Source organism: Rhinoderma darwinii, unplaced genomic scaffold (genome assembly GCF_050947455.1).
Source record: "Rhinoderma darwinii isolate aRhiDar2 unplaced genomic scaffold, aRhiDar2.hap1 Scaffold_285, whole genome shotgun sequence".
Classification (NCBI taxonomy): Eukaryota; Metazoa; Chordata; class Amphibia; order Anura; family Rhinodermatidae; genus Rhinoderma; species Rhinoderma darwinii.
The window spans coordinates 1-25,776 of NW_027463133.1; the positions used below are offsets into that span (position 1 = coordinate 1).

Consider the following 25,776-nt stretch of genomic DNA (forward strand, 5'->3'; position numbering starts at 1 on the left):
AGGGCAACACTGCAACAGCCGGCCGCCAGGCTGTCTTTTTTTTGCACAGCTAGTTGCCTCCAGGAGGCCACAAGAGGGAGACAAGGGACTGCAAAATGGAAAATAGGCATCCACCAACTTTACAGACAACTTCTCCTTGCTCCTACAACCTCCATCCTTGCACAGTTTGTTATTCTTCTAGGTAACATAGTAACAAATCCAAATTGCTGCTCTCTTTGTAGGCAAGCAAGGCTTTGTTGCAACTGCAATTCTTACTTCTTCTTGAAATGTAGGGACGACAGTACATTCCATCACATCCATCTAGTGTACACAGGTAGGTCCATTGTGGCGGGCAGGCGAGCGGGCGGGCTGCTTTATTGGCTGTTTGCTGTTCCCCTACTCCACTCCACTATTTGACTGTTGTGCTGCATCAATCAATCAATCAATCAATCAATCAATCAATCAATCAATCAATCAATCAGTGGCTGGCTCAGGTGCAGCTCTTTAACTTACCTAAAAGGGAGGGCGGAGAGAAGACAAGGAAGGTGAATGAGGTGTTCCAATGTGAAATGCCGGAAACACAGAAACACAGACGACACACAACAAGAGGTGGCAATCTATTCATTAATTGCATTTAATCAATGAGCTCATTATCACTCATGCATTGTCCAACAGGTGTTGAAATAATGGGATTAAAAGGGGAGATCCCTTCAGAAAGACAGAAACAATAGCAAAGACAAAAAACACTTTTGGAATCTGCTTTTAGTCAACACATAAGGAAAGGGTGCACCGGTCCTGGAAATACTGCAATACCAGGTCAATGCGTGGAGTGGACAGAGCAAGCTCTATTTCCATCTCCCTGTTCTAAAAATCCATTTAATATATGGTCCCCAGATAGGGGACGTATCAGATATTAAACTGATAAGAACAGATACTACACTTGATCTTAGCCAAAAGGCCGAGAAGCGATAACCCGAACGGGCCGCGCGTTGCCCGAGCCTGCCCGATACTGCTGTTCAGCCCTTGCAGCGATTCAGCCTACTTCTAGGCAATTCCATGGGGCCCTGCAGGCTCACACACTCACAGCTACACGGGAGGTGAATAAAGGCCGGAGAGGAAGCCAGACAGGATTTGCTTCTTTTGCTTGCACCACAATGCAGTGCTGAAAGAGGAGGAATCTACATAAAAACGCCTTCCTGGCAACGCCCAAATGCCCTGCTGCCATGCAGATAAACACTGGCAGCGGCAGCAAGTGCATGCCCACAGCCACCCCTTGTTCCTTCACACCTTGTATCAGCTGTAATCCAGTCCAGTCCAGTGCTGCCTGCTGAGCAGCACTGACCAACACTGCCTGGGCCCAGGCTTTTATCTCTGAGGCCCCATTATGATGTCAGAAAGCTGGCTCTGGAATCCTGAGGGCTCCACTATGACACGTGCAAAGTTCCGTCTGAACTTTATATAAGACGGTGAGGCTCAGTCAGTCACTCAGTGTTGCCTGAGAGGGCAACACTGCAACAGCCGGCCGCCAGGCTGTCTTTTTTTTGCACAGCTAGTTGCCTCCAGGAGGCCACAAGAGGGAGACAAGGGACTGCAAAATGGAAAATAGGCATCCACCAACTTTACAGACAACTTCTCCTTGCTCCTACAACCTCCATCCTTGCACAGTTTGTTATTCTTCTAGGTAACATAGTAACAAATCCAAATTGCTGCTCTCTTTGTAGGCAAGCAAGGCTTTGTTGCAACTGCAATTCTTACTTCTTCTTGAAATGTAGGGACGACAGTACATTCCATCACATCCATCTAGTGTACACAGGTAGGTCCATTGTGGCGGGCAGGCGAGCGGGCGGGCTGCTTTATTGGCTGTTTGCTGTTCCCCTACTCCACTCCACTATTTGACTGTTGTGCTGCATCAATCAATCAATCAATCAATCAATCAATCAATCAATCAATCAATCAATCAGTGGCTGGCTCAGGTGCAGCTCTTTAACTTACCTAAAAGGGAGGGCGGAGAGAAGACAAGGAAGGTGAATGAGGTGTTCCAATGTGAAATGCCGGAAACACAGAAACACAGACGACACACAACAAGAGGTGGCAATCTATTCATTAATTGCATTTAATCAATGAGCTCATTATCACTCATGCATTGTCCAACAGGTGTTGAAATAATGGGATTAAAAGGGGAGATCCCTTCAGAAAGACAGAAACAATAGCAAAGACAAAAAACACTTTTGGAATCTGCTTTTAGTCAACACATAAGGAAAGGGTGCACCGGTCCTGGAAATACTGCAATACCAGGTCAATGCGTGGAGTGGACAGAGCAAGCTCTATTTCCATCTCCCTGTTCTAAAAATCCATTTAATATATGGTCCCCAGATAGGGGACGTATCAGATATTAAACTGATAAGAACAGATACTACACTTGATCTTAGCCAAAAGGCCGAGAAGCGATAACCCGAACGGGCCGCGCGTTGCCCGAGCCTGCCCGATACTGCTGTTCAGCCCTTGCAGCGATTCAGCCTACTTCTAGGCAATTCCATGGGGCCCTGCAGGCTCACACACTCACAGCTACACGGGAGGTGAATAAAGGCCGGAGAGGAAGCCAGACAGGATTTGCTTCTTTTGCTTGCACCACAATGCAGTGCTGAAAGAGGAGGAATCTACATAAAAACGCCTTCCTGGCAACGCCCAAATGCCCTGCTGCCATGCAGATAAACACTGGCAGCGGCAGCAAGTGCATGCCCACAGCCACCCCTTGTTCCTTCACACCTTGTATCAGCTGTAATCCAGTCCAGTCCAGTGCTGCCTGCTGAGCAGCACTGACCAACACTGCCTGGGCCCAGGCTTTTATCTCTGAGGCCCCATTATGATGTCAGAAAGCTGGCTCTGGAATCCTGAGGGCTCCACTATGACACGTGCAAAGTTCCGTCTGAACTTTATATAAGACGGTGAGGCTCAGTCAGTCACTCAGTGTTGCCTGAGAGGGCAACACTGCAACAGCCGGCCGCCAGGCTGTCTTTTTTTTGCACAGCTAGTTGCCTCCAGGAGGCCACAAGAGGGAGACAAGGGACTGCAAAATGGAAAATAGGCATCCACCAACTTTACAGACAACTTCTCCTTGCTCCTACAACCTCCATCCTTGCACAGTTTGTTATTCTTCTAGGTAACATAGTAACAAATCCAAATTGCTGCTCTCTTTGTAGGCAAGCAAGGCTTTGTTGCAACTGCAATTCTTACTTCTTCTTGAAATGTAGGGACGACAGTACATTCCATCACATCCATCTAGTGTACACAGGTAGGTCCATTGTGGCGGGCAGGCGAGCGGGCGGGCTGCTTTATTGGCTGTTTGCTGTTCCCCTACTCCACTCCACTATTTGACTGTTGTGCTGCATCAATCAATCAATCAATCAATCAATCAATCAATCAATCAATCAATCAATCAATCAATCAGTGGCTGGCTCAGGTGCAGCTCTTTAACTTACCTAAAAGGGAGGGCGGAGAGAAGACAAGGAAGGTGAATGAGGTGTTCCAATGTGAAATGCCGGAAACACAGAAACACAGACGACACACAACAAGAGGTGGCAATCTATTCATTAATTGCATTTAATCAATGAGCTCATTATCACTCATGCATTGTCCAACAGGTGTTGAAATAATGGGATTAAAAGGGGAGATCCCTTCAGAAAGACAGAAACAATAGCAAAGACAAAAAACACTTTTGGAATCTGCTTTTAGTCAACACATAAGGAAAGGGTGCACCGGTCCTGGAAATACTGCAATACCAGGTCAATGCGTGGAGTGGACAGAGCAAGCTCTATTTCCATCTCCCTGTTCTAAAAATCCATTTAATATATGGTCCCCAGATAGGGGACGTATCAGATATTAAACTGATAAGAACAGATACTACACTTGATCTTAGCCAAAAGGCCGAGAAGCGATAACCCGAACGGGCCGCGCGTTGCCCGAGCCTGCCCGATACTGCTGTTCAGCCCTTGCAGCGATTCAGCCTACTTCTAGGCAATTCCATGGGGCCCTGCAGGCTCACACACTCACAGCTACACGGGAGGTGAATAAAGGCCGGAGAGGAAGCCAGACAGGATTTGCTTCTTTTGCTTGCACCACAATGCAGTGCTGAAAGAGGAGGAATCTACATAAAAACGCCTTCCTGGCAATGCCCAAATGCCCTGCTGCCATGCAGATAAACACTGGCAGCGGCAACAAGTGCATGCCCACAGCCACCCCTTGTTCCTTCACACCTTGTATCAGCTGTAATCCAGTCCAGTCCAGTGCTGCCTGCTGAGCAGCACTGACCAACACTGCCTGGGCCCAGGCTTTTATCTCTGAGGCCCCATTATGATGTCAGAAAGCTGGCTCTGGAATCCTGAGGGCTCCACTATGACACGTGCAAAGTTCCGTCTGAACTTTATATAAGACGGTGAGGCTCAGTCAGTCACTCAGTGTTGCCTGAGAGGGCAACACTGCAACAGCCGGCCGCCAGGCTGTCTTTTTTTTGCACAGCTAGTTGCCTCCAGGAGGCCACAAGAGGGAGACAAGGGACTGCAAAATGGAAAATAGGCATCCACCAACTTTACAGACAACTTCTCCTTGCTCCTACAACCTCCATCCTTGCACAGTTTGTTATTCTTCTAGGTAACATAGTAACAAATCCAAATTGCTGCTCTCTTTGTAGGCAAGCAAGGCTTTGTTGCAACTGCAATTCTTACTTCTTCTTGAAATGTAGGGACGACAGTACATTCCATCACATCCATCTAGTGTACACAGGTAGGTCCATTGTGGCGGGCAGGCGAGCGGGCGGGCTGCTTTATTGGCTGTTTGCTGTTCCCCTACTCCACTCCACTATTTGACTGTTGTGCTGCATCAATCAATCAATCAATCAATCAATCAATCAATCAGTGGCTGGCTCAGGTGCAGCTCTTTAACTTACCTAAAAGGGAGGGCGGAGAGAAGACAAGGAAGGTGAATGAGGTGTTCCAATGTGAAATGCCGGAAACACAGAAACACAGACGACACACAACAAGAGGTGGCAATCTATTCATTAATTGCATTTAATCAATGAGCTCATTATCACTCATGCATTGTCCAACAGGTGTTGAAATAATGGGATTAAAAGGGGAGATCCCTTCAGAAAGACAGAAACAATAGCAAAGACAAAAAACACTTTTGGAATCTGCTTTTAGTCAACACATAAGGAAAGGGTGCACCGGTCCTGGAAATACTGCAATACCAGGTCAATGCGTGGAGTGGACAGAGCAAGCTCTATTTCCATCTCCCTGTTCTAAAAATCCATTTAATATATGGTCCCCAGATAGGGGACGTATCAGATATTAAACTGATAAGAACAGATACTACACTTGATCTTAGCCAAAAGGCCGAGAAGCGATAACCCGAACGGGCCGCGCGTTGCCCGAGCCTGCCCGATACTGCTGTTCAGCCCTTGCAGCGATTCAGCCTACTTCTAGGCAATTCCATGGGGCCCTGCAGGCTCACACACTCACAGCTACACGGGAGGTGAATAAAGGCCGGAGAGGAAGCCAGACAGGATTTGCTTCTTTTGCTTGCACCACAATGCAGTGCTGAAAGAGGAGGAATCTACATAAAAACGCCTTCCTGGCAACGCCCAAATGCCCTGCTGCCATGCAGATAAACACTGGCAGCGGCAGCAAGTGCATGCCCACAGCCACCCCTTGTTCCTTCACACCTTGTATCAGCTGTAATCCAGTCCAGTCCAGTGCTGCCTGCTGAGCAGCACTGACCAACACTGCCTGGGCCCAGGCTTTTATCTCTGAGGCCCCATTATGATGTCAGAAAGCTGGCTCTGGAATCCTGAGGGCTCCACTATGACACGTGCAAAGTTCCGTCTGAACTTTATATAAGACGGTGAGGCTCAGTCAGTCACTCAGTGTTGCCTGAGAGGGCAACACTGCAACAGCCGGCCGCCAGGCTGTCTTTTTTTTGCACAGCTAGTTGCCTCCAGGAGGCCACAAGAGGGAGACAAGGGACTGCAAAATGGAAAATAGGCATCCACCAACTTTACAGACAACTTCTCCTTGCTCCTACAACCTCCATCCTTGCACAGTTTGTTATTCTTCTAGGTAACATAGTAACAAATCCAAATTGCTGCTCTCTTTGTAGGCAAGCAAGGCTTTGTTGCAACTGCAATTCTTACTTCTTCTTGAAATGTAGGGACGACAGTACATTCCATCACATCCATCTAGTGTACACAGGTAGGTCCATTGTGGCGGGCAGGCGAGCGGGCGGGCTGCTTTATTGGCTGTTTGCTGTTCCCCTACTCCACTCCACTATTTGACTGTTGTGCTGCATCAATCAATCAATCAATCAATCAATCAATCAATCAATCAATCAATCAATCAGTGGCTGGCTCAGGTGCAGCTCTTTAACTTACCTAAAAGGGAGGGCGGAGAGAAGACAAGGAAGGTGAATGAGGTGTTCCAATGTGAAATGCCGGAAACACAGAAACACAGACGACACACAACAAGAGGTGGCAATCTATTCATTAATTGCATTTAATCAATGAGCTCATTATCACTCATGCATTGTCCAACAGGTGTTGAAATAATGGGATTAAAAGGGGAGATCCCTTCAGAAAGACAGAAACAATAGCAAAGACAAAAAACACTTTTGGAATCTGCTTTTAGTCAACACATAAGGAAAGGGTGCACCGGTCCTGGAAATACTGCAATACCAGGTCAATGCGTGGAGTGGACAGAGCAAGCTCTATTTCCATCTCCCTGTTCTAAAAATCCATTTAATATATGGTCCCCAGATAGGGGACGTATCAGATATTAAACTGATAACAACAGATACTACACTTGATCTTAGCCAAAAGGCCGAGAAGCGATAACCCGAACGGGCCGCGCGTTGCCCGAGCCTGCCCGATACTGCTGTTCAGCCCTTGCAGCGATTCAGCCTACTTCTAGGCAATTGCATGGGGCCCTGCAGGCTCACACACTCACAGCTACACGGGAGGTGAATAAAGGCCGGAGAGGAAGCCAGACAGGATTTGCTTCTTTTGCTTGCACCACAATGCAGTGCTGAAAGAGGAGGAATCTACATAAAAACGCCTTCCTGGCAACGCCCAAATGCCCTGCTGCCATGCAGATAAACACTGGCAGCGGCAGCAAGTGCATGCCCACAGCCACCCCTTGTTCCTTCACACCTTGTATCAGCTGTAATCCAGTCCAGTCCAGTGCTGCCTGCTGAGCAGCACTGACCAACACTGCCTGGGCCCAGGCTTTTATCTCTGAGGCCCCATTATGATGTCAGAAAGCTGGCTCTGGAATCCTGAGGGCTCCACTATGACACGTGCAAAGTTCCGTCTGAACTTTATATAAGACGGTGAGGCTCAGTCAGTCACTCAGTGTTGCCTGAGAGGGCAACACTGCAACAGCCGGCCGCCAGGCTGTCTTTTTTTTGCACAGCTAGTTGCCTCCAGGAGGCCACAAGAGGGAGACAAGGGACTGCAAAATGGAAAATAGGCATCCACCAACTTTACAGACAACTTCTCCTTGCTCCTACAACCTCCATCCTTGCACAGTTTGTTATTCTTCTAGGTAACATAGTAACAAATCCAAATTGCTGCTCTCTTTGTAGGCAAGCAAGGCTTTGTTGCAACTGCAATTCTTACTTCTTCTTGAAATGTAGGGACGACAGTACATTCCATCACATCCATCTAGTGTACACAGGTAGGTCCATTGTGGCGGGCAGGCGAGCGGGCGGGCTGCTTTATTGGCTGTTTGCTGTTCCCCTACTCCACTCCACTATTTGACTGTTGTGCTGCATCAATCAATCAATCAATCAATCAATCAATCAATCAATCAATCAATCAATCAATCAGTGGCTGGCTCAGGTGCAGCTCTTTAACTTACCTAAAAGGGAGGGCGGAGAGAAGACAAGGAAGGTGAATGAGGTGTTCCAATGTGAAATGCCGGAAACACAGAAACACAGACGACACACAACAAGAGGTGGCAATCTATTCATTAATTGCATTTAATCAATGAGCTCATTATCACTCATGCATTGTCCAACAGGTGTTGAAATAATGGGATTAAAAGGGGAGATCCCTTCAGAAAGACAGAAACAATAGCAAAGACAAAAAACACTTTTGGAATCTGCTTTTAGTCAACACATAAGGAAAGGGTGCACCGGTCCTGGAAATACTGCAATACCAGGTCAATGCGTGGAGTGGACAGAGCAAGCTCTATTTCCATCTCCCTGTTCTAAAAATCCATTTAATATATGGTCCCCAGATAGGGGACGTATCAGATATTAAACTGATAAGAACAGATACTACACTTGATCTTAGCCAAAAGGCCGAGAAGCGATAACCCGAACGGGCCGCGCGTTGCCCGAGCCTGCCCGATACTGCTGTTCAGCCCTTGCAGCGATTCAGCCTACTTCTAGGCAATTCCATGGGGCCCTGCAGGCTCACACACTCACAGCTACACGGGAGGTGAATAAAGGCCGGAGAGGAAGCCAGACAGGATTTGCTTCTTTTGCTTGCACCACAATGCAGTGCTGAAAGAGGAGGAATCTACATAAAAACGCCTTCCTGGCAACGCCCAAATGCCCTGCTGCCATGCAGATAAACACTGGCAGCGGCAGCAAGTGCATGCCCACAGCCACCCCTTGTTCCTTCACACCTTGTATCAGCTGTAATCCAGTCCAGTCCAGTGCTGCCTGCTGAGCAGCACTGACCAACACTGCCTGGGCCCAGGCTTTTATCTCTGAGGCCCCATTATGATGTCAGAAAGCTGGCTCTGGAATCCTGAGGGCTCCACTATGACACGTGCAAAGTTCCGTCTGAACTTTATATAAGACGGTGAGGCTCAGTCAGTCACTCAGTGTTGCCTGAGAGGGCAACACTGCAACAGCCGGCCGCCAGGCTGTCTTTTTTTTGCACAGCTAGTTGCCTCCAGGAGGCCACAAGAGGGAGACAAGGGACTGCAAAATGGAAAATAGGCATCCACCAACTTTACAGACAACTTCTCCTTGCTCCTACAACCTCCATCCTTGCACAGTTTGTTATTCTTCTAGGTAACATAGTAACAAATCCAAATTGCTGCTCTCTTTGTAGGCAAGCAAGGCTTTGTTGCAACTGCAATTCTTACTTCTTCTTGAAATGTAGGGACGACAGTACATTCCATCACATCCATCTAGTGTACACAGGTAGGTCCATTGTGGCGGGCAGGCGAGCGGGCGGGCTGCTTTATTGGCTGTTTGCTGTTCCCCTACTCCACTCCACTATTTGACTGTTGTGCTGCATCAATCAATCAATCAATCAATCAATCAATCAATCAATCAATCAATCAATCAGTGGCTGGCTCAGGTGCAGCTCTTTAACTTACCTAAAAGGGAGGGCGGAGAGAAGACAAGGAAGGTGAATGAGGTGTTCCAATGTGAAATGCCGGAAACACAGAAACACAGACGACACACAACAAGAGGTGGCAATCTATTCATTAATTGCATTTAATCAATGAGCTCATTATCACTCATGCATTGTCCAACAGGTGTTGAAATAATGGGATTAAAAGGGGAGATCCCTTCAGAAAGACAGAAACAATAGCAAAGACAAAAAACACTTTTGGAATCTGCTTTTAGTCAACACATAAGGAAAGGGTGCACCGGTCCTGGAAATACTGCAATACCAGGTCAATGCGTGGAGTGGACAGAGCAAGCTCTATTTCCATCTCCCTGTTCTAAAAATCCATTTAATATATGGTCCCCAGATAGGGGACGTATCAGATATTAAACTGATAACAACAGATACTACACTTGATCTTAGCCAAAAGGCCGAGAAGCGATAACCCGAACGGGCCGCGCGTTGCCCGAGCCTGCCCGATACTGCTGTTCAGCCCTTGCAGCGATTCAGCCTACTTCTAGGCAATTGCATGGGGCCCTGCAGGCTCACACACTCACAGCTACACGGGAGGTGAATAAAGGCCGGAGAGGAAGCCAGACAGGATTTGCTTCTTTTGCTTGCACCACAATGCAGTGCTGAAAGAGGAGGAATCTACATAAAAACGCCTTCCTGGCAACGCCCAAATGCCCTGCTGCCATGCAGATAAACACTGGCAGCGGCAGCAAGTGCATGCCCACAGCCACCCCTTGTTCCTTCACACCTTGTATCAGCTGTAATCCAGTCCAGTCCAGTGCTGCCTGCTGAGCAGCACTGACCAACACTGCCTGGGCCCAGGCTTTTATCTCTGAGGCCCCATTATGATGTCAGAAAGCTGGCTCTGGAATCCTGAGGGCTCCACTATGACACGTGCAAAGTTCCGTCTGAACTTTATATAAGACGGTGAGGCTCAGTCAGTCACTCAGTGTTGCCTGAGAGGGCAACACTGCAACAGCCGGCCGCCAGGCTGTCTTTTTTTTGCACAGCTAGTTGCCTCCAGGAGGCCACAAGAGGGAGACAAGGGACTGCAAAATGGAAAATAGGCATCCACCAACTTTACAGACAACTTCTCCTTGCTCCTACAACCTCCATCCTTGCACAGTTTGTTATTCTTCTAGGTAACATAGTAACAAATCCAAATTGCTGCTCTCTTTGTAGGCAAGCAAGGCTTTGTTGCAACTGCAATTCTTACTTCTTCTTGAAATGTAGGGACGACAGTACATTCCATCACATCCATCTAGTGTACACAGGTAGGTCCATTGTGGCGGGCAGGCGAGCGGGCGGGCTGCTTTATTGGCTGTTTGCTGTTCCCCTACTCCACTCCACTATTTGACTGTTGTGCTGCATCAATCAATCAATCAATCAATCAATCAATCAATCAATCAATCAATCAGTGGCTGGCTCAGGTGCAGCTCTTTAACTTACCTAAAAGGGAGGGCGGAGAGAAGACAAGGAAGGTGAATGAGGTGTTCCAATGTGAAATGCCGGAAACACAGAAACACAGACGACACACAACAAGAGGTGGCAATCTATTCATTAATTGCATTTAATCAATGAGCTCATTATCACTCATGCATTGTCCAACAGGTGTTGAAATAATGGGATTAAAAGGGGAGATCCCTTCAGAAAGACAGAAACAATAGCAAAGACAAAAAACACTTTTGGAATCTGCTTTTAGTCAACACATAAGGAAAGGGTGCACCGGTCCTGGAAATACTGCAATACCAGGTCAATGCGTGGAGTGGACAGAGCAAGCTCTATTTCCATCTCCCTGTTCTAAAAATCCATTTAATATATGGTCCCCAGATAGGGGACGTATCAGATATTAAACTGATAAGAACAGATACTACACTTGATCTTAGCCAAAAGGCCGAGAAGCGATAACCCGAACGGGCCGCGCGTTGCCCGAGCCTGCCCGATACTGCTGTTCAGCCCTTGCAGCGATTCAGCCTACTTCTAGGCAATTCCATGGGGCCCTGCAGGCTCACACACTCACAGCTACACGGGAGGTGAATAAAGGCCGGAGAGGAAGCCAGACAGGATTTGCTTCTTTTGCTTGCACCACAATGCAGTGCTGAAAGAGGAGGAATCTACATAAAAACGCCTTCCTGGCAACGCCCAAATGCCCTGCTGCCATGCAGATAAACACTGGCAGCGGCAGCAAGTGCATGCCCACAGCCACCCCTTGTTCCTTCACACCTTGTATCAGCTGTAATCCAGTCCAGTCCAGTGCTGCCTGCTGAGCAGCACTGACCAACACTGCCTGGGCCCAGGCTTTTATCTCTGAGGCCCCATTATGATGTCAGAAAGCTGGCTCTGGAATCCTGAGGGCTCCACTATGACACGTGCAAAGTTCCGTCTGAACTTTATATAAGACGGTGAGGCTCAGTCAGTCACTCAGTGTTGCCTGAGAGGGCAACACTGCAACAGCCGGCCGCCAGGCTGTCTTTTTTTTGCACAGCTAGTTGCCTCCAGGAGGCCACAAGAGGGAGACAAGGGACTGCAAAATGGAAAATAGGCATCCACCAACTTTACAGACAACTTCTCCTTGCTCCTACAACCTCCATCCTTGCACAGTTTGTTATTCTTCTAGGTAACATAGTAACAAATCCAAATTGCTGCTCTCTTTGTAGGCAAGCAAGGCTTTGTTGCAACTGCAATTCTTACTTCTTCTTGAAATGTAGGGACGACAGTACATTCCATCACATCCATCTAGTGTACACAGGTAGGTCCATTGTGGCGGGCAGGCGAGCGGGCGGGCTGCTTTATTGGCTGTTTGCTGTTCCCCTACTCCACTCCACTATTTGACTGTTGTGCTGCATCAATCAATCAATCAATCAATCAATCAATCAATCAATCAATCAATCAATCAGTGGCTGGCTCAGGTGCAGCTCTTTAACTTACCTAAAAGGGAGGGCGGAGAGAAGACAAGGAAGGTGAATGAGGTGTTCCAATGTGAAATGCCGGAAACACAGAAACACAGACGACACACAACAAGAGGTGGCAATCTATTCATTAATTGCATTTAATCAATGAGCTCATTATCACTCATGCATTGTCCAACAGGTGTTGAAATAATGGGATTAAAAGGGGAGATCCCTTCAGAAAGACAGAAACAATAGCAAAGACAAAAAACACTTTTGGAATCTGCTTTTAGTCAACACATAAGGAAAGGGTGCACCGGTCCTGGAAATACTGCAATACCAGGTCAATGCGTGGAGTGGACAGAGCAAGCTCTATTTCCATCTCCCTGTTCTAAAAATCCATTTAATATATGGTCCCCAGATAGGGGACGTATCAGATATTAAACTGATAAGAACAGATACTACACTTGATCTTAGCCAAAAGGCCGAGAAGCGATAACCCGAACGGGCCGCGCGTTGCCCGAGCCTGCCCAATACTGCTGTTCAGCCCTTGCAGCGATTCAGCCTACTTCTAGGCAATTCCATGGGGCCCTGCAGGCTCACACACTCACAGCTACACGGGAGGTGAATAAAGGCCGGAGAGGAAGCCAGACAGGATTTGCTTCTTTTGCTTGCACCACAATGCAGTGCTGAAAGAGGAGGAATCTACATAAAAACGCCTTCCTGGCAACGCCCAAATGCCCTGCTGCCATGCAGATAAACACTGGCAGCGGCAGCAAGTGCATGCCCACAGCCACCCCTTGTTCCTTCACACGTTGTATCAGCTGTAATCCAGTCCAGTCCAGTGCTGCCTGCTGAGCAGCACTGACCAACACTGCCTGGGCCCAGGCTTTTATCTCTGAGGCCCCATTATGATGTCAGAAAGCTGGCTCTGGAATCCTGAGGGCTCCACTATGACACGTGCAAAGTTCCGTCTGAACTTTATATAAGACGGTGAGGCTCAGTCAGTCACTCAGTGTTGCCTGAGAGGGCAACACTGCAACAGCCGGCCGCCAGGCTGTCTTTTTTTTGCACAGCTAGTTGCCTCCAGGAGGCCACAAGAGGGAGACAAGGGACTGCAAAATGGAAAATAGGCATCCACCAACTTTACAGACAACTTCTCCTTGCTCCTACAACCTCCATCCTTGCACAGTTTGTTATTCTTCTAGGTAACATAGTAACAAATCCAAATTGCTGCTCTCTTTGTAGGCAAGCAAGGCTTTGTTGCAACTGCAATTCTTACTTCTTCTTGAAATGTAGGGACGACAGTACATTCCATCACATCCATCTAGTGTACACAGGTAGGTCCATTGTGGCGGGCAGGCGAGCGGGCGGGCTGCTTTATTGGCTGTTTGCTGTTCCCCTACTCCACTCCACTATTTGACTGTTGTGCTGCATCAATCAATCAATCAATCAATCAATCAATCAATCAATCAATCAATCAGTGGCTGGCTCAGGTGCAGCTCTTTAACTTACCTAAAAGGGAGGGCGGAGAGAAGACAAGGAAGGTGAATGAGGTGTTCCAATGTGAAATGCCGGAAACACAGAAACACAGACGACACACAACAAGAGGTGGCAATCTATTCATTAATTGCATTTAATCAATGAGCTCATTATCACTCATGCATTGTCCAACAGGTGTTGAAATAATGGGATTAAAAGGGGAGATCCCTTCAGAAAGACAGAAACAATAGCAAAGACAAAAAACACTTTTGGAATCTGCTTTTAGTCAACACATAAGGAAAGGGTGCACCGGTCCTGGAAATACTGCAATACCAGGTCAATGCGTGGAGTGGACAGAGCAAGCTCTATTTCCATCTCCCTGTTCTAAAAATCCATTTAATATATGGTCCCCAGATAGGGGACGTATCAGATATTAAACTGATAAGAACAGATACTACACTTGATCTTAGCCAAAAGGCCGAGAAGCGATAACCCGAACGGGCCGCGCGTTGCCCGAGCCTGCCCGATACTGCTGTTCAGCCCTTGCAGCGATTCAGCCTACTTCTAGGCAATTCCATGGGGCCCTGCAGGCTCACACACTCACAGCTACACGGGAGGTGAATAAAGGCCGGAGAGGAAGCCAGACAGGATTTGCTTCTTTTGCTTGCACCACAATGCAGTGCTGAAAGAGGAGGAATCTACATAAAAACGCCTTCCTGGCAACGCCCAAATGCCCTGCTGCCATGCAGATAAACACTGGCAGCGGCAGCAAGTGCATGCCCACAGCCACCCCTTGTTCCTTCACACGTTGTATCAGCTGTAATCCAGTCCAGTCCAGTGCTGCCTGCTGAGCAGCACTGACCAACACTGCCTGGGCCCAGGCTTTTATCTCTGAGGCCCCATTATGATGTCAGAAAGCTGGCTCTGGAATCCTGAGGGCTCCACTATGACACGTGCAAAGTTCCGTCTGAACTTTATATAAGACGGTGAGGCTCAGTCAGTCACTCAGTGTTGCCTGAGAGGGCAACACTGCAACAGCCGGCCGCCAGGCTGTCTTTTTTTTGCACAGCTAGTTGCCTCCAGGAGGCCACAAGAGGGAGACAAGGGACTGCAAAATGGAAAATAGGCATCCACCAACTTTACAGACAACTTCTCCTTGCTCCTACAACCTCCATCCTTGCACAGTTTGTTATTCTTCTAGGTAACATAGTAACAAATCCAAATTGCTGCTCTCTTTGTAGGCAAGCAAGGCTTTGTTGCAACTGCAATTCTTACTTCTTCTTGAAATGTAGGGACGACAGTACATTCCATCACATCCATCTAGTGTACACAGGTAGGTCCATTGTGGCGGGCAGGCGAGCGGGCGGGCTGCTTTATTGGCTGTTTGCTGTTCCCCTACTCCACTCCACTATTTGACTGTTGTGCTGCATCAATCAATCAATCAATCAATCAATCAATCAATCAATCAATCAATCAATCAGTGGCTGGCTCAGGTGCAGCTCTTTAACTTACCTAAAAGGGAGGGCGGAGAGAAGACAAGGAAGGTGAATGAGGTGTTCCAATGTGAAATGCCGGAAACACAGAAACACAGACGACACACAACAAGAGGTGGCAATCTATTCATTAATTGCATTTAATCAATGAGCTCATTATCACTCATGCATTGTCCAACAGGTGTTGAAATAATGGGATTAAAAGGGGAGATCCCTTCAGAAAGACAGAAACAATAGCAAAGACAAAAAACACTTTTGGAATCTGCTTTTAGTCAACACATAAGGAAAGGGTGCACCGGTCCTGGAAATACTGCAATACCAGGTCAATGCGTGGAGTGGACAGAGCAAGCTCTATTTCCATCTCCCTGTTCTAAAAATCCATTTAATATATGGTCCCCAGATAGGGGACGTATCAGATATTAAACTGATAAGAACAGATACTACACTTGATCTTAGCCAAAAGGCCGAGAAGCGATAACCCGAACGGGCCGCGCGTTGCCCGAGCCTGCCCGATACTGCTGTTCAGCCCTTGCAGCGATTCAGCCTACTTCTAGGCAATTCCATGGGGCCCTGCAGGCTCACACACTCACAGCTACACGGGAGGTGAATAAAGGCCGGAGAGGAAGCCAGACAGGATTTGCTTCTTTTGCTTGCACCACAATGCAGTGCTGAAAGAGGAGGAATCTACATAAAAACGCCTTCCTGGCAACGCCCAAATGCCCTGCTGCCATGCAGATAAACACTGGCAGCGGCAGCAAGTGCATGCCCACAGCCACCCCTTGTTCCTTCACACCTTGTATCAGCTGTAATCCAGTCCAGTCCAGTGCTGCCTGCTGAGCAGCACTGACCAACACTGCCTGGGCCCAGGCTTTTATCTCTGAGGCCCCATTATGATGTCAGAAAGCTGGCTCTGGAATCCTGAGGGCTCCACTATGACACGTGCAAAGTTCCGTCTGAACTTTATATAAGACGGTGAGGCTCAGTCAGTCACTCAGTGTTGCCTGAGAGGGCAACACTGCAACAGCCGGCCGCCAGGCTGTCTTTTTTTTGCACAGCTAGTTGCCTCCAGGAGGCCACAAGAGGGAGACAAGGGACTGCAAAATGGAAAATAGGCATCCACCAACTTTACAGACAACTTCTCCTTGCTCCTACAACCTCCATCCTTGCACAGTTTGTTATTCTTCTAGGTAACATAGTAACAAATCCAAATTGCTGCTCTCTTTGTAGGCAAGCAAGGCTTTGTTGCAACTGCAATTCTTACTTCTTCTTGAAATGTAGGGACGACAGTACATTCCATCACATCCATCTAGTGTACACAGGTAGGTCCATTGTGGCGGGCAGGCGAGCGGGCGGGCTGCTTTATTGGCTGTTTGCTGTTCCCCTACTCCACTCCACTATTTGACTGTTGTGCTGCATCAATCAATCAATCAATCAATCAATCAATCAATCAATCAATCAGTGGCTGGCTCAGGTGCAGCTCTTTAACTTACCTAAAAGGGAGGGCGGAGAGAAGACAAGGAAGGTGAATGAGGTGTTCCAATGTGAAATGCCGGAAACACAGAAACACAGACGACACACAACAAGAGGTGGCAATCTATTCATTAATTGCATTTAATCAATGAGCTCATTATCACTCATGCATTGTCCAACAGGTGTTGAAATAATGGGATTAAAAGGGGAGATCCCTTCAGAAAGACAGAAACAATAGCAAAGACAAAAAACACTTTTGGAATCTGCTTTTAGTCAACACATAAGGAAAGGGTGCACCGGTCCTGGAAATACTGCAATACCAGGTCAATGCGTGGAGTGGACAGAGCAAGCTCTATTTCCATCTCCCTGTTCTAAAAATCCATTTAATATATGGTCCCCAGATAGGGGACGTATCAGATATTAAACTGATAAGAACAGATACTACACTTGATCTTAGCCAAAAGGCCGAGAAGCGATAACCCGAACGGGCCGCGCGTTGCCCGAGCCTGCCCGATACTGCTGTTCAGCCCTTGCAGCGATTCAGCCTACTTCTAGGCAATTCCATGGGGCCCTGCAGGCTCACACACTCACAGCTACACGGGAGGTGAATAAAGGCCGGAGAGGAAGCCAGACAGGATTTGCTTCTTTTGCTTGCACCACAATGCAGTGCTGAAAGAGGAGGAATCTACATAAAAACGCCTTCCTGGCAACGCCCAAATGCCCTGCTGCCATGCAGATAAACACTGGCAGCGGCAGCAAGTGCATGCCCACAGCCACCCCTTGTTCCTTCACACCTTGTATCAGCTGTAATCCAGTCCAGTCCAGTGCTGCCTGCTGAGCAGCACTGACCAACACTGCCTGGGCCCAGGCTTTTATCTCTGAGGCCCCATTATGATGTCAGAAAGCTGGCTCTGGAATCCTGAGGGCTCCACTATGACACGTGCAAAGTTCCGTCTGAACTTTATATAAGACGGTGAGGCTCAGTCAGTCACTCAGTGTTGCCTGAGAGGGCAACACTGCAACAGCCGGCCGCCAGGCTGTCTTTTTTTTGCACAGCTAGTTGCCTCCAGGAGGCCACAAGAGGGAGACAAGGGACTGCAAAATGAAAAATAGGCATCCACCAACTTTACAGACAACTGCTCCTTGCTCCTACAACCTCCATCCTTGCACAGTTTGTTATTCTTCTAGGTAACATAGTAACAAATCCAAATTGCTGCTCTCTTTGTAGGCAAGCAAGGCTTTGTTGCAACTGCAATTCTTACTTCTTCTTGAAATGTAGGGACGACAGTACATTCCATCACATCCATCTAGTGTACACAGGTAGGTCCATTGTGGCGGGCAGGCGAGCGGGCGGGCTGCTTTATTGGCTGTTTGCTGTTCCCCTACTCCACTCCACTATTTGACTGTTGTGCTGCATCAATCAATCAATCAATCAATCAATCAATCAATCAGTGGCTGGCTCAGGTGCAGCTCTTTAACTTACCTAAAAGGGAGGGCGGAGAGAAGACAAGGAAGGTGAATGAGGTGTTCCAATGTGAAATGCCGGAAACACAGAAACACAGACGACACACAACAAGAGGTGGCAATCTATTCATTAATTGCATTTAATCAATGAGCTCATTATCACTCATGCATTGTCCAACAGGTGTTGAAATAATGGGATTAAAAGGGGAGATCCCTTCAGAAAGACAGAAACAATAGCAAAGACAAAAAACACTTTTGGAATCTGCTTTTAGTCAACACATAAGGAAAGGGTGCACCGGTCCTGGAAATACTGCAATACCAGGTCAATGCGTGGAGTGGACAGAGCAAGCTCTATTTCCATCTCCCTGTTCTAAAAATCCATTTAATATATGGTCCCCAGATAGGGGACGTATCAGATATTAAACTGATAAGAACAGATACTACACTTGATCTTAGCCAAAAGGCCGAGAAGCGATAACCCGAACGGGCCGCGCGTTGCCCGAGCCTGCCCGATACTGCTGTTCAGCCCTTGCAGCGATTCAGCCTACTTCTAGGCAATTCCATGGGGCCCTGCAGGCTCACACACTCACAGCTACACGGGAGGTGAATAAAGGCCGGAGAGGAAGCCAGACAGGATTTGCTTCTTTTGCTTGCACCACAATGCAGTGCTGAAAGAGGAGGAATCTACATAAAAACGCCTTCCTGGCAACGCCCAAATGCCCTGCTGCCATGCAGATAAACACTGGCAGCGGCAGCAAGTGCATGCCCACAGCCACCCCTTGTTCCTTCACACCTTGTATCAGCTGTAATCCAGTCCAGTCCAGTGCTGCCTGCTGAGCAGCACTGACCAACACTGCCTGGGCCCAGGCTTTTATCTCTGAGGCCCCATTATGATGTCAGAAAGCTGGCTCTGGAATCCTGAGGGCTCCACTATGACACGTGCAAAGTTCCGTCTGAACTTTATATAAGACGGTGAGGCTCAGTCAGTCACTCAGTGTTGCCTGAGAGGGCAACACTGCAACAGCCGGCCGCCAGGCTGTCTTTTTTTTGCACAGCTAGTTGCCTCCAGGAGGCCACAAGAGGGAGACAAGGGACTGCAAAATGGAAAATAGGCATCCACCAACTTTACAGACAACTTCTCCTTGCTCCTACAACCTCCATCCTTGCACAGTTTGTTATTCTTCTAGGTAACATAGTAACAAATCCAAATTGCTGCTCTCTTTGTAGGCAAGCAAGGCTTTGTTGCAACTGCAATTCTTACTTCTTCTTGAAATGTAGGGACGACAGTACATTCCATCACATCCATCTAGTGTACACAGGTAGGTCCATTGTGGCGGGCAGGCGAGCGGGCGGGCTGCTTTATTGGCTGTTTGCTGTTCCCCTACTCCACTCCACTATTTGACTGTTGTGCTGCATCAATCAATCAATCAATCAATCAATCAATCAATCAATCAATCAATCAGTGGCTGGCTCAGGTGCAGCTCTTTAACTTACCTAAAAGGGAGGGCGGAGAGAAGACAAGGAAGGTGAATGAGGTGTTCCAATGTGAAATGCCGGAAACACAGAAACACAGACGACACACAACAAGAGGTGGCAATCTATTCATTAATTGCATTTAATCAATGAGCTCATTATCACTCATGCATTGTCCAACAGGTGTTGAAATAATGGGATTAAAAGGGGAGATCCCTTCAGAAAGACAGAAACAATAGCAAAGACAAAAAACACTTTTGGAATCTGCTTTTAGTCAACACATAAGGAAAGGGTGCACCGGTCCTGGAAATACTGCAATACCAGGTCAATGCGTGGAGTGGACAGAGCAAGCTCTATTTCCATCTCCCTGTTCTAAAAATCCATTTAATATATGGTCCCCAGATAGGGGACGTATCAGATATTAAACTGATAAGAACAGATACTACACTTGATCTTAGCCAAAAGGCCGAGAAGCGATAACCCGAACGGGCCGCGCGTTGCCCGAGCCTGCCCGATACTGCTGTTCAGCCCTTGCAGCGATTCAGCCTACTTCTAGGCAATTCCATGGGGCCCTGCAGGCTCACACACTCACAGCTACACGGGAGGTGAATAAAGGCCGGAGAGGAAGCCAGACAGGATTTGCTTCTTTTGCTTGCACCACAATGCAGTGCTGAAAGAGGAGGAATCTACATAAAAACGCCTTCCTGGCAACGCCCAAATGCCCTGCTGCCATGCAGATAAACACTGGCAGCGGCAGCAAGTGCATGCCCACAGCCACCCCTTGTTCCTTCACACCTTGTATCAGCTGTAATCCAGTCCAGTCCAGTGCTGCCTGCTGAGCAGCACTGACCAACACTGCCTGGGCCCAGGCTTTTATCTCTGAGGCCCCATTATGATGTCAGAAAGCTGGCTCTGGAATCCTGAGGGCTCCACTATGACACGTGCAAAGTTCCGTCTGAACTTTATATAAGACGGTGAGGCTCAGTCAGTCACTCAGTGTTGCCTGAGAGGGCAACACTGCAACAGCCGGCCGCCAGGCTGTCTTTTTTTTGCACAGCTAGTTGCCTCCAGGAGGCCACAAGAGGGAGACAAGGGACTGCAAAATGAAAAATAGGCATCCACCAACTTTACAGACAACTGCTCCTTGCTCCTACAACCTCCATCCTTGCACAGTTTGTTATTCTTCTAGGTAACATAGTAACAAATCCAAATTGCTGCTCTCTTTGTAGGCAAGCAAGGCTTTGTTGCAACTGCAATTCTTACTTCTTCTTGAAATGTAGGGACGACAGTACATTCCATCACATCCATCTAGTGTACACAGGTAGGTCCATTGTGGCGGGCAGGCGAGCGGGCGGGCTGCTTTATTGGCTGTTTGCTGTTCCCCTACTCCACTCCACTATTTGACTGTTGTGCTGCATCAATCAATCAATCAATCAATCAATCAATCAATCAATCAATCAGTGGCTGGCTCAGGTGCAGCTCTTTAACTTACCTAAAAGGGAGGGCGGAGAGAAGACAAGGAAGGTGAATGAGGTGTTCCAATGTGAAATGCCGGAAACACAGAAACACAGACGACACACAACAAGAGGTGGCAATCTATTCATTAATTGCATTTAATCAATGAGCTCATTATCACTCATGCATTGTCCAACAGGTGTTGAAATAATGGGATTAAAAGGGGAGATCCCTTCAGAAAGACAGAAACAATAGCAAAGACAAAAAACACTTTTGGAATCTGCTTTTAGTCAACACATAAGGAAAGGGTGCACCGGTCCTGGAAATACTGCAATACCAGGTCAATGCGTGGAGTGGACAGAGCAAGCTCTATTTCCATCTCCCTGTTCTAAAAATCCATTTAATATATGGTCCCCAGATAGGGGACGTATCAGATATTAAACTGATAAGAACAGATACTACACTTGATCTTAGCCAAAAGGCCGAGAAGCGATAACCCGAACGGGCCGCGCGTTGCCCGAGCCTGCCCGATACTGCTGTTCAGCCCTTGCAGCGATTCAGCCTACTTCTAGGCAATTCCATGGGGCCCTGCAGGCTCACACACTCACAGCTACACGGGAGGTGAATAAAGGCCGGAGAGGAAGCCAGACAGGATTTGCTTCTTTTGCTTGCACCACAATGCAGTGCTGAAAGAGGAGGAATCTACATAAAAACGCCTTCCTGGCAACGCCCAAATGCCCTGCTGCCATGCAGATAAACACTGGCAGCGGCAGCAAGTGCATGCCCACAGCCACCCCTTGTTCCTTCACACCTTGTATCAGCTGTAATCCAGTCCAGTCCAGTGCTGCCTGCTGAGCAGCACTGACCAACACTGCCTGGGCCCAGGCTTTTATCTCTGAGGCCCCATTATGATGTCAGAAAGCTGGCTCTGGAATCCTGAGGGCTCCACTATGACACGTGCAAAGTTCCGTCTGAACTTTATATAAGACGGTGAGGCTCAGTCAGTCACTCAGTGTTGCCTGAGAGGGCAACACTGCAACAGCCGGCCGCCAGGCTGTCTTTTTTTTGCACAGCTAGTTGCCTCCAGGAGGCCACAAGAGGGAGACAAGGGACTGCAAAATGGAAAATAGGCATCCACCAACTTTACAGACAACTGCTCCTTGCTCCTACAACCTCCATCCTTGCACAGTTTGTTATTCTTCTAGGTAACATAGTAACAAATCCAAATTGCTGCTCTCTTTGTAGGCAAGCAAGGCTTTGTTGCAACTGCAATTCTTACTTCTTCTTGAAATGTAGGGACGACAGTACATTCCATCACATCCATCTAGTGTACACAGGTAGGTCCATTGTGGCGGGCAGGCGAGCGGGCGGGCTGCTTTATTGGCTGTTTGCTGTTCCCCTACTCCACTCCACTATTTGACTGTTGTGCTGCATCAATCAATCAATCAATCAATCAATCAATCAATCAATCAATCAGTGGCTGGCTCAGGTGCAGCTCTTTAACTTACCTAAAAGGGAGGGCGGAGAGAAGACAAGGAAGGTGAATGAGGTGTTCCAATGTGAAATGCCGGAAACACAGAAACACAGACGACACACAACAAGAGGTGGCAATCTATTCATTAATTGCATTTAATCAATGAGCTCATTATCACTCATGCATTGTCCAACAGGTGTTGAAATAATGGGATTAAAAGGGGAGATCCCTTCAGAAAGACAGAAACAATAGCAAAGACAAAAAACACTTTTGGAATCTGCTTTTAGTCAACACATAAGGAAAGGGTGCACCGGTCCTGGAAATACTGCAATACCAGGTCAATGCGTGGAGTGGACAGAGCAAGCTCTATTTCCATCTCCCTGTTCTAAAAATCCATTTAATATATGGTCCCCAGATAGGGGACGTATCAGATATTAAACTGATAAGAACAGATACTACACTTGATCTTAGCCAAAAGGCCGAGAAGCGATAACCCGAACGGGCCGCGCGTTGCCCGAGCCTGCCCGATACTGCTGTTCAGCCCTTGCAGCGATTCAGCCTACTTCTAGGCAATTCCATGGGGCCCTGCAGGCTCACACACTCACAGCTACACGGGAGGTGAATAAAGGCCGGAGAGGAAGCCAGACAGGATTTGCTTCTTTTGCTTGCACCACAATGCAGTGCTGAAAGAGGAGGAATCTACATAAAAACGCCTTCCTGGCAACGCCCAAATGCCCTGCTGCCATGCAGATAAACACTGGCAGCGGCAGCAAGTGCATGCCCACAGCCACCCCTTGTTCCTTCACACCTTGTATCAGCTGTAATCCAGTCCAGTCCAGTGCTGCCTGCTGAGCAGCACTGACCAACACTGCCTGGGCCCAGGCTTTTATCTCTGAGGCCCCATTATGATGTCAGAAAGCTGGCTCTGGAATCCTGAGGGCTCCACTATGACACGTGCAAAGTTCCGTCTGAACTTTATATAAGACGGTGAGGCTCAGTCAGTCACTCAGTGTTGCCTGAGAGGGCAACACTGCAACAGCCGGCCGCCAGGCTGTCTTTTTTTTGCACAGCTAGTTGCCTCCAGGAGGCCACAAGAGGGAGACAAGGGACTGCAAAATGGAAAATAGGCATCCACCAACTTTACAGACAACTTCTCCTTGCTCCTACAACCTCCATCCTTGCACAGTTTGTTATTCTTCTAGGTAACATAGTAACAAATCCAAATTGCTGCTCTCTTTGTAGGCAAGCAAGGCTTTGTTGCAACTGCAATTCTTACTTCTTCTTGAAATGTAGGGACGACAGTACATTCCATCACATCCATCTAGTGTACACAGGTAGGTCCATTGTGGCGGGCAGGCGAGCGGGCGGGCTGCTTTATTGGCTGTTTGCTGTTCCCCTACTCCACTCCACTATTTGACTGTTGTGCTGCATCAATCAATCAATCAATCAATCAATCAATCAATCAATCAATCAATCAGTGGCTGGCTCAGGTGCAGCTCTTTAACTTACCTAAAAGGGAGGGCGGAGAGAAGACAAGGAAGGTGAATGAGGTGTTCCAATGTGAAATGCCGGAAACACAGAAACACAGACGACACACAACAAGAGGTGGCAATCTATTCATTAATTGCATTTAATCAATGAGCTCATTATCACTCATGCATTGTCCAACAGGTGTTGAAATAATGGGATTAAAAGGGGAGATCCCTTCAGAAAGACAGAAACAATAGCAAAGACAAAAAACACTTTTGGAATCTGCTTTTAGTCAACACATAAGGAAAGGGTGCACCGGTCCTGGAAATACTGCAATACCAGGTCAATGCGTGGAGTGGACAGAGCAAGCTCTATTTCCATCTCCCTGTTCTAAAAATCCATTTAATATATGGTCCCCAGATAGGGGACGTATCAGATATTAAACTGATAAGAACAGATACTACACTTGATCTTAGCCAAAAGGCCGAGAAGCGATAACCCGAACGGGCCGCGCGTTGCCCGAGCCTGCCCGATACTGCTGTTCAGCCCTTGCAGCGATTCAGCCTACTTCTAGGCAATTCCATGGGGCCCTGCAGGCTCACACACTCACAGCTACACGGGAGGTGAATAAAGGCCGGAGAGGAAGCCAGACAGGATTTGCTTCTTTTGCTTGCACCACAATGCAGTGCTGAAAGAGGAGGAATCTACATAAAAACGCCTTCCTGGCAACGCCCAAATGCCCTGCTGCCATGCAGATAAACACTGGCAGCGGCAGCAAGTGCATGCCCACAGCCACCCCTTGTTCCTTCACACCTTGTATCAGCTGTAATCCAGTCCAGTCCAGTGCTGCCTGCTGAGCAGCACTGACCAACACTGCCTGGGCCCAGGCTTTTATCTCTGAGGCCCCATTATGATGTCAGAAAGCTGGCTCTGGAATCCTGAGGGCTCCACTATGACACGTGCAAAGTTCCGTCTGAACTTTATATAAGACGGTGAGGCTCAGTCAGTCACTCAGTGTTGCCTGAGAGGGCAACACTGCAACAGCCGGCCGCCAGGCTGTCTTTTTTTTGCACAGCTAGTTGCCTCCAGGAGGCCACAAGAGGGAGACAAGGGACTGCAAAATGGAAAATAGGCATCCACCAACTTTACAGACAACTTCTCCTTGCTCCTACAACCTCCATCCTTGCACAGTTTGTTATTCTTCTAGGTAACATAGTAACAAATCCAAATTGCTGCTCTCTTTGTAGGCAAGCAAGGCTTTGTTGCAACTGCAATTCTTACTTCTTCTTGAAATGTAGGGACGACAGTACATTCCATCACATCCATCTAGTGTACACAGGTAGGTCCATTGTGGCGGGCAGGCGAGCGGGCGGGCTGCTTTATTGGCTGTTTGCTGTTCCCCTACTCCACTCCACTATTTGACTGTTGTGCTGCATCAATCAATCAATCAATCAATCAATCAATCAATCAATCAATCAATCAATCAGTGGCTGGCTCAGGTGCAGCTCTTTAACTTACCTAAAAGGGAGGGCGGAGAGAAGACAAGGAAGGTGAATGAGGTGTTCCAATGTGAAATGCCGGAAACACAGAAACACAGACGACACACAACAAGAGGTGGCAATCTATTCATTAATTGCATTTAATCAATGAGCTCATTATCACTCATGCATTGTCCAACAGGTGTTGAAATAATGGGATTAAAAGGGGAGATCCCTTCAG

The 25,776-nt window shown here is 47.8% G+C and overlaps 17 non-coding genes across 17 annotated transcripts; all 17 read right to left on the bottom strand.

Annotated features, from left to right (window-relative positions):
• Positions 1-758: 758 nt before the first annotated feature.
• On the bottom strand, positions 759-949 carry LOC142703569 (U2 spliceosomal RNA). The gene has a single exon (XR_012867595.1). It is a non-coding gene; the product is annotated as a U2 spliceosomal RNA (small nuclear RNA).
• Positions 950-2,237: 1,288 nt separating this feature from the next.
• Positions 2,238-2,428, bottom strand: LOC142703581 (U2 spliceosomal RNA). The gene has a single exon (XR_012867606.1). It is a non-coding gene; the product is annotated as a U2 spliceosomal RNA (small nuclear RNA).
• A 1,296-nt stretch (positions 2,429-3,724) lies between these two features.
• Positions 3,725-3,915, bottom strand: LOC142703593 (U2 spliceosomal RNA). Its single transcript, XR_012867617.1, has one exon. It is a non-coding gene; the product is annotated as a U2 spliceosomal RNA (small nuclear RNA).
• Positions 3,916-5,187: 1,272 nt separating this feature from the next.
• Positions 5,188-5,378, bottom strand: LOC142703602 (U2 spliceosomal RNA). Its single transcript, XR_012867625.1, has one exon. It is a non-coding gene; the product is annotated as a U2 spliceosomal RNA (small nuclear RNA).
• Positions 5,379-6,666: 1,288 nt separating this feature from the next.
• On the bottom strand, positions 6,667-6,857 carry LOC142703599 (U2 spliceosomal RNA). The gene has a single exon (XR_012867622.1). It is a non-coding gene; the product is annotated as a U2 spliceosomal RNA (small nuclear RNA).
• A 1,292-nt stretch (positions 6,858-8,149) lies between these two features.
• On the bottom strand, positions 8,150-8,340 carry LOC142703603 (U2 spliceosomal RNA). The gene has a single exon (XR_012867626.1). It is a non-coding gene; the product is annotated as a U2 spliceosomal RNA (small nuclear RNA).
• A 1,288-nt stretch (positions 8,341-9,628) lies between these two features.
• Positions 9,629-9,819, bottom strand: LOC142703600 (U2 spliceosomal RNA). Its single transcript, XR_012867623.1, has one exon. It is a non-coding gene; the product is annotated as a U2 spliceosomal RNA (small nuclear RNA).
• A 1,284-nt stretch (positions 9,820-11,103) lies between these two features.
• Positions 11,104-11,294, bottom strand: LOC142703570 (U2 spliceosomal RNA). Its single transcript, XR_012867596.1, has one exon. It is a non-coding gene; the product is annotated as a U2 spliceosomal RNA (small nuclear RNA).
• Positions 11,295-12,582: 1,288 nt separating this feature from the next.
• Positions 12,583-12,773, bottom strand: LOC142703571 (U2 spliceosomal RNA). Its single transcript, XR_012867597.1, has one exon. It is a non-coding gene; the product is annotated as a U2 spliceosomal RNA (small nuclear RNA).
• A 1,284-nt stretch (positions 12,774-14,057) lies between these two features.
• Positions 14,058-14,248, bottom strand: LOC142703573 (U2 spliceosomal RNA). Its single transcript, XR_012867598.1, has one exon. It is a non-coding gene; the product is annotated as a U2 spliceosomal RNA (small nuclear RNA).
• Positions 14,249-15,536: 1,288 nt separating this feature from the next.
• Positions 15,537-15,727, bottom strand: LOC142703574 (U2 spliceosomal RNA). The gene has a single exon (XR_012867599.1). It is a non-coding gene; the product is annotated as a U2 spliceosomal RNA (small nuclear RNA).
• Positions 15,728-17,007: 1,280 nt separating this feature from the next.
• LOC142703575 (U2 spliceosomal RNA) lies at positions 17,008-17,198 on the bottom strand. The gene has a single exon (XR_012867600.1). It is a non-coding gene; the product is annotated as a U2 spliceosomal RNA (small nuclear RNA).
• A 1,272-nt stretch (positions 17,199-18,470) lies between these two features.
• On the bottom strand, positions 18,471-18,661 carry LOC142703576 (U2 spliceosomal RNA). The gene has a single exon (XR_012867601.1). It is a non-coding gene; the product is annotated as a U2 spliceosomal RNA (small nuclear RNA).
• Positions 18,662-19,945: 1,284 nt separating this feature from the next.
• On the bottom strand, positions 19,946-20,136 carry LOC142703577 (U2 spliceosomal RNA). The gene has a single exon (XR_012867602.1). It is a non-coding gene; the product is annotated as a U2 spliceosomal RNA (small nuclear RNA).
• A 1,280-nt stretch (positions 20,137-21,416) lies between these two features.
• On the bottom strand, positions 21,417-21,607 carry LOC142703578 (U2 spliceosomal RNA). Its single transcript, XR_012867603.1, has one exon. It is a non-coding gene; the product is annotated as a U2 spliceosomal RNA (small nuclear RNA).
• Positions 21,608-22,887: 1,280 nt separating this feature from the next.
• Positions 22,888-23,078, bottom strand: LOC142703579 (U2 spliceosomal RNA). The gene has a single exon (XR_012867604.1). It is a non-coding gene; the product is annotated as a U2 spliceosomal RNA (small nuclear RNA).
• Positions 23,079-24,362: 1,284 nt separating this feature from the next.
• Positions 24,363-24,553, bottom strand: LOC142703580 (U2 spliceosomal RNA). Its single transcript, XR_012867605.1, has one exon. It is a non-coding gene; the product is annotated as a U2 spliceosomal RNA (small nuclear RNA).
• Positions 24,554-25,776: the final 1,223 nt, after the last annotated feature.